The following is a 6,330-nucleotide window of genomic DNA, read 5'->3' as shown; positions in this document are numbered from 1 at the left end:
TGAGCCTAAAAAAAAGACTGAAAATACCTGAAACATTTTCTTAGGAAATTATAATCCTCAAACAAGTTTTGTATGACGACAGGAAATATAAATAACAAATTTTAACCTCTTAACTAAGGAACAAAAAGGTGTTAATATAAGTTATAGAATACTAAAGCTACAACTAAATTATTTAAAATAACACTTTATTTTTATGATAAATGTTGCAGTTTTTAATGTACTCAAATTGTTTACAGATGTACAAATTTTTATTGGATCATCATTCAGCAAGATAGCTTAAAAACATTTAAATTATTATACAGTGCTTCCTTTTTTTTCCTTCTTAAAGAGAAAGCCATTTCTCAAAACTGTTACTAGTACTACATTCTGATATCCAGCCATATTTGTAAAAATTTAATGACATTGCTACTTTACTCAACCATTAATTTTTGTTGTATAAAAATAGATGTCATTGTCATCTGTATATGTTGAAATCCAGATGTGTATTTGTGGTAAATTTAAATAAATACTGAGTTTTTACTGAACAACAAAGTTTATTGTATCGTTAAATAATTTTCTGTGATAGAGATCCAAATTCATGACCTGTACCTTTTTCAGTTTATAAGATTAAGCATTTTTCAGAAATGGTATTTCATTGTTTTTATTGCATAGTGCAGAAAATTTTGATAAAAAATAGTGACTCAACTGACACAAATAATCTAAGTGTAATTGTTGACAGTATGTAAAAACTGCAAGAAGCTCTAAGTGTGAAAAGATTACTTGTAAATTTGCAGTAAAATGCCTAAAGTATTTTTTTCTTTTTTTGTTTATGAAGTTTAAAACTTGTTTTAAGATTATATATATCCTTAGAATATTTCTAATGCTCACATAAATTTTAAAATGGTGTAGTAATTACACCAATTTTGAAGAACTATCATTTTGGAAAGATAAACTTGATTTTGCCATCTTTCAAAACGTATGTATAAAAAAAATACATACCTGCAAAAATGTAAAAAATTATCTATTATTTCACCTTTTTATTTAGTAATAATTAATTATAATTACTGAAATGTTTTTTGCTAGTTTTTATAGGTAGCAAGTATTATCACAGCAATTTTTTATTTTGTTTTTTACAGTTGCAGTTGTACATGTAAAAAATAAAAGGGGTTTAATAACCTGTTTTACCAAAGTTGCATTAATGTATGTGTTTTGCACATAGAAATTTGGCATTGCTTAGAAAGTATCATAGCTAATTTTTTGTGGGACTAATGTCTCAGAAATGTTTGATATATGTTTGATTGGCATATAGGCAATTTTCTCAAGTGTCCTGATACATAGATAAAAATTAACAAAGGTGTAAATTTAAACATCCATTATGACTTAAGTACATATTGGCTAGGATTCCAACTGTTTCACTTTTAGTGACTATAAAACAAGAAACAGTATTTTGTTTTTAGTTTTATTGGTTATTTTAAATTAAGTATGTTTTATGATTCTTTACTAAAATAAATGTGTTTAGAGAACTGTACTACTGTAACATGTAATTGCTTGTCTACTGATAAATTTAGAATCACCATTGTACACCTTAAAATTTTTAAAAATAGTCCTTAAAAGAAACCACATTGAAGTGGAGAAAGATCTCATTGTAGATCGTTGTAGGAGGAAAAGATTTAACCACCATTATCTTTGGAGGAAGTTTAATTTCCTCTTCATAAGTGCCTGTTTGTGTTCTAGCCTGTTTTAAAAAGAACTGCTCAGGCTGCTGTGGCTGATGTAAGCATGTGTAAATAAACCCATACCATAGATTGTATATTGTGTATACCACTAATAAACTGTAAAATATGTTGTAATATCTCATCACTTTGTAATATAAATAAAATGTTTTAGCTGAATTCACAAAAGTGTTGTGTTTCTTATTATATATACATTACTTTTTTTTGAATAAATTTTAATTCTTTGTGTGATTAACTTTCAAAGATTAATAAGACTGCAGATTAGATTTGAGTAAAATAGACTATAAAGACAGAGACAGCATTAAGCTTAAGAACTTTCAAACAATGATCATATTTCCTACACTCAACATTCAGTTAATTTTTATCTATACTAACTGAGGGTACCCGTTAAGGAAACAAATATTTTGTAAAAAACAATGTTAAATAATGTTCCTTTTCCATCTTTCTTTCTTTTATTGAATCTTTAATGACCTCATTAGATGCTTTGTGGAAGATACTAGTTGAATCATTTAACTGATTAAGTCCCTGTATTTTAAATTGAAAGCTAAATAGGTTATTTACAAAAAATGGAAATATGCCGTATTTCAGTGGTATTTTGTAGTTTTTATATCCCCTTATCGGGCAAGAATCCTAAAACAAAATAGCCCATGTACCCCATCGAGCAGTTTCCAGTTACTATACAAAAAAAACTATGGTAATCGGGCCAGTTAACTGTAGGTGATGGAAACTAAAAGTGGAAATGTGCCTTTTTTAGGGTTTTATTTTATGCCCCCTTATCGGGCGAAAATCTTCAAACAAAATAGCCCTTGTACACTGTTGAACAGTTACTATACCAACAATACTGTAATTGAGCCAGCCAAATCTGGATGGTGATGCTCACATACACGCATAATGGATCATCTTTATGGTAAGGTGGCAATTTTTATATACCTGTTAAATGTGATATTCACAGATATACTGATAACAATAGAGATAAGTGTGATAACTATAATAGCTTGATTTCCATGAAATGTATCACGGAGTTGCATCTGAAATCTCTGACTTTGACTGAACTTGAAGAAAGACTAGGCACAATGTAGAAGAGCTTAACCTTCATACAAGATAGTGTAATGCGATCCTCATAAGTGTACACAAATTAATTTCGTCACTGTTTGTCAATTCGATAGCAAAATAAAGTAGGATAAGTCCTCAAAGCATCATCTGACTTACCAGTGGAACAGCGGTAAGTGTACGGATTTATAACACCAAAATAGGGGTTTTTATTCCCCCGGTGGACACAGCAGATAGTCCGACGTGGCTTTGCTATAAAAAAAACATCCGCCAGTAAAAGAAAGACTGAGTGCTCTAGCTTTAATACACAATCATCATGACACTGCTATAGACATTGAAACTGTGTGTAAAGTTATTTATGGAAAAGTATTCGAGAAGAATTGGGTATGCTAACATGTTATTTCATTAGTGCATACATGTACGTATATGATAGCCAATGAGTGAAGTTGATAATATACTATTGTAGTACAGAGTTCTTTAAATTAATAATATAATTTAACAATTACTAACTACTCTGTATGTAGATACTACAGTACTTTTCTATGATAAAACATACATATCTATGCTAATTTAAGTCTAGCTCCCCATGTAGTGTTACAACTGAATGATGATTTGTTGACTTTTCGTTGGATGTTTGTAGATTTTATGTAAATAGCCATTGTAATTGTTTAAGCTATATTTTATTCAGAATTGCTTCCAGTTTTAATCTCATAGAACTTTTTTTTTTACAAAATTTCTGGAGTGCATGCTCCCAGCTCACTGTAGCATTAGCATGCTGATTGTGCTTCGCATAAAATTAGAGCCCCCTTTCAAACATTCTGCGTACGGGCCTTATGTGTGACTTTACTCCTACCCCAAATGTGGCTTAGGGGTTTATAAGCCAGAAAGATGGAAAGGGATGGTGTCAAACGACCATACCAATATTTTAAAAAATCTAAAAGGTCCAATTTTTTTCGGAAAAAGATCTATCCCCTTCCCATTATATATAGTCTGTCCCAGTGGTATGTAATTCATGCAAGCCATCGAGATAATTCTCTGATGTTAGTAGTAAAACTAAAATGGATTTAGTATTTATAATACGTTGATTATAAGTCATGCAAGAGTTAATTATCTTTTCATTCAAATCACTAGTTAGGCTTCGCATAGAATATTGTATACAGTTTTGGTATCCTTATCTAAGGAAAGATACTGACTTACTGAAAAGGGTTCAGCAGAGCGCTGCTGAGATAGCCTAATCGGAGATGGAAGGATTATCTTTTGGGGAAGATCTCTTAACTTATTTTCTTGTGAGGAATGAAGGGTAAGAGATGATTCTATTGAAATTTACAAGATTATCACTGAGATCGATGGGATAAAAGTTTAATTTACTTGTGCTGTATTCTGAATATAATATGCATGAAGAAAGGACACAAGTTTAAGATTTGGATAAACGAAAAAAACAGACTAGATTTCAATTAAGACAGAGAAGTCGTCGGCATTAATGGTAGCCGGCACTTTTCAAACGTTTAAGAAGGAAATCGGTTCAGGAAAAAATAAAGAATATGTTTAATTTTTACTATCGCTTTTCTTGAGGTGGGGCGTACGTACAGTCACGAAAGGCCAAATGTGCTCTTGTTATCTATGTGTTATTTTATGATTTATGAAATGTAATTACATTGAAAACATATTAAAAGTTTCTAAATAAACAAACGCTCCCTTACGCTATACTAGCTGCTACAGTGAAAAGTAACATATCGAACTTCTCGTTGTATTATAGTTATACCGGCCAACTGAATTTAGCATCGAGGGTAAGTTTACTTAAATATTAATATAAAGGAATATATATATATATATATACTGTAATATGATAAGGTAATCAGAAAACTTGTAGTGTTAGTTACAACAAACATTTAATACAATTCATCGTGATATTTTACTAATAGTAGTAATACTAGTATTAGTAAGTACCCAGAGGCCAAGTTTTCTTGCAAGTTGCATTCACTGATTCAGAAATTCGACCACACTTAGGGCAGTTAAGACTTAAGTTAAGTGTAATTATAAATTAACCAGGGTCAGTGAATTGGGATTTTTTAAAACCGAATTTGAGGCCATGAGACAAAGTTTATCATTAGAGAATTAAGATAATGTATTAATAAGTGATGTGGGTTAGGCATGGAAACTTCTGAAATATATATTTCATTTAAAATGTAATTCAATATAGCATTATAGGCGTTTTATTAATAATATTTAAACTTTAAAGTTAAAGTTAAATAAAAGAGCGAGGATAAATTTAACAGAGTTTCAACCTTAACTGGCTTACTAGGTACTTAAATATGAAAAGAGAAAATCAGAGATAAACCGCTAAATGACAACATTAAGACATATAACATATCTGACAAAAGATTTGCAGAACGATAGGAAATCTAGGGATTTAAAACAGAAATTGGGAAATAAAAAGGACTTTTGAGAAATGACTTGTAATGTAATGTGAAATGGACCCTTGAATTAAAGGATGATGAAGGCAAGGTTTTTGTTGGAGGTGATGAGATGGTTGAGCTTTTAACTGTTCTTTTCTGTTTTTAAAAGGTAAGATAGTTAACAATATTCCAGACTGAGCATTCTGTAGGAATGCTTAAAAGTTAAAGTTGACTTGAATCATACAGATATTAATCTATTAATTTTAAGCAAACAGACTGAAATATTTAAAAATAGATAAAGAATTAAGACTAAATAGTGTTTCACCTATGGTTTTAAAGGAGGTCAGAGATCATATATGCAAGTTTTTCTTTTTGGTTTGCCTATAGACATTGGACAAGTGCCTGAGTTGTTGATTTTACTCATTTTTTTAATGCAATGTACGTGAGTTGGGGTCAAAATGCCAGAGTGCTATTTAACATGGTAATGTGTACTTGATGTCAGAGTTATCAACTATTAATATTATCCTATATTGCTAGTTTAGTGACAGTTCATAACAGAGTAAATACCAGATAAAGTATACAGGAACACTGAAAAAACTTTTAAATATGCATTTTGGAGGTTATGCGAGTATAATATGCAAACTGTACAATGAACAAAAGTATTTTTATTCCTCAGACAAACATCACCCTGCACTCTGACTTGTCAGAGTATGAAACAGGTTGACATCATCAATTCACAAACTTATCTCGAGTGCAGATACTTTTGTAACACATCAAATTTTCTGTATACAACAGACTTGTACATTTTACTACCAGCTTGAAACATTTCATGTAGATATACGTGTAATAAATTTGGAATTATAGTCAACATTCCTTCTCTAATACTAACTCCATATTAACATTCAACTAAAGTAGGTGATAATAATTGCACTGGAAATTATAAGCCAGTTAGTCTTACTTCTGTAGTGGGTAAAAATTCAAGAGAGCAGTAGAAGAGGTGCAGATAACTCTGATGCTTTATGCCATTAAACCTGAACAACAGGGGTGGATTTAATGGTTAGCTAAAGCTGACTGGGCCCCTCTTTAGGCTGGGACCCATTATATATATATATATATATATATATATTACTTTATAATTAATTACTTAACTTTATTTATTATTAGTACTATCT

General features: G+C 30.5%; 1 protein-coding gene across 1 annotated transcript in view; it reads left to right on the top strand.

Moving 5' to 3' along the window:
- Positions 1–4,496: 4,496 nt before the first annotated feature.
- LOC106463364 (methionine-R-sulfoxide reductase B1-like) overlaps positions 4,497–6,330 on the top strand; it is a 16,704-nt gene continuing 14,870 nt past the window's right edge. The window contains exon 1 of the mRNA XM_013923388.2: positions 4,497–4,549. The gene's annotated coding sequence lies outside the window, so the exon portion shown is untranslated. The remainder of the gene's footprint in view (positions 4,550–6,330) is intronic.

This window comes from Limulus polyphemus, unplaced genomic scaffold (assembly GCF_000517525.1).
Source record: "Limulus polyphemus unplaced genomic scaffold, Limulus_polyphemus-2.1.2 Scaffold1386, whole genome shotgun sequence".
NCBI classification, from domain to species: domain Eukaryota; kingdom Metazoa; phylum Arthropoda; class Merostomata; order Xiphosura; family Limulidae; genus Limulus; species Limulus polyphemus.
The sequence above is the reverse complement of the archived record's forward strand: the minus strand, read 5'-3'. Positions and strand labels throughout refer to the sequence as shown.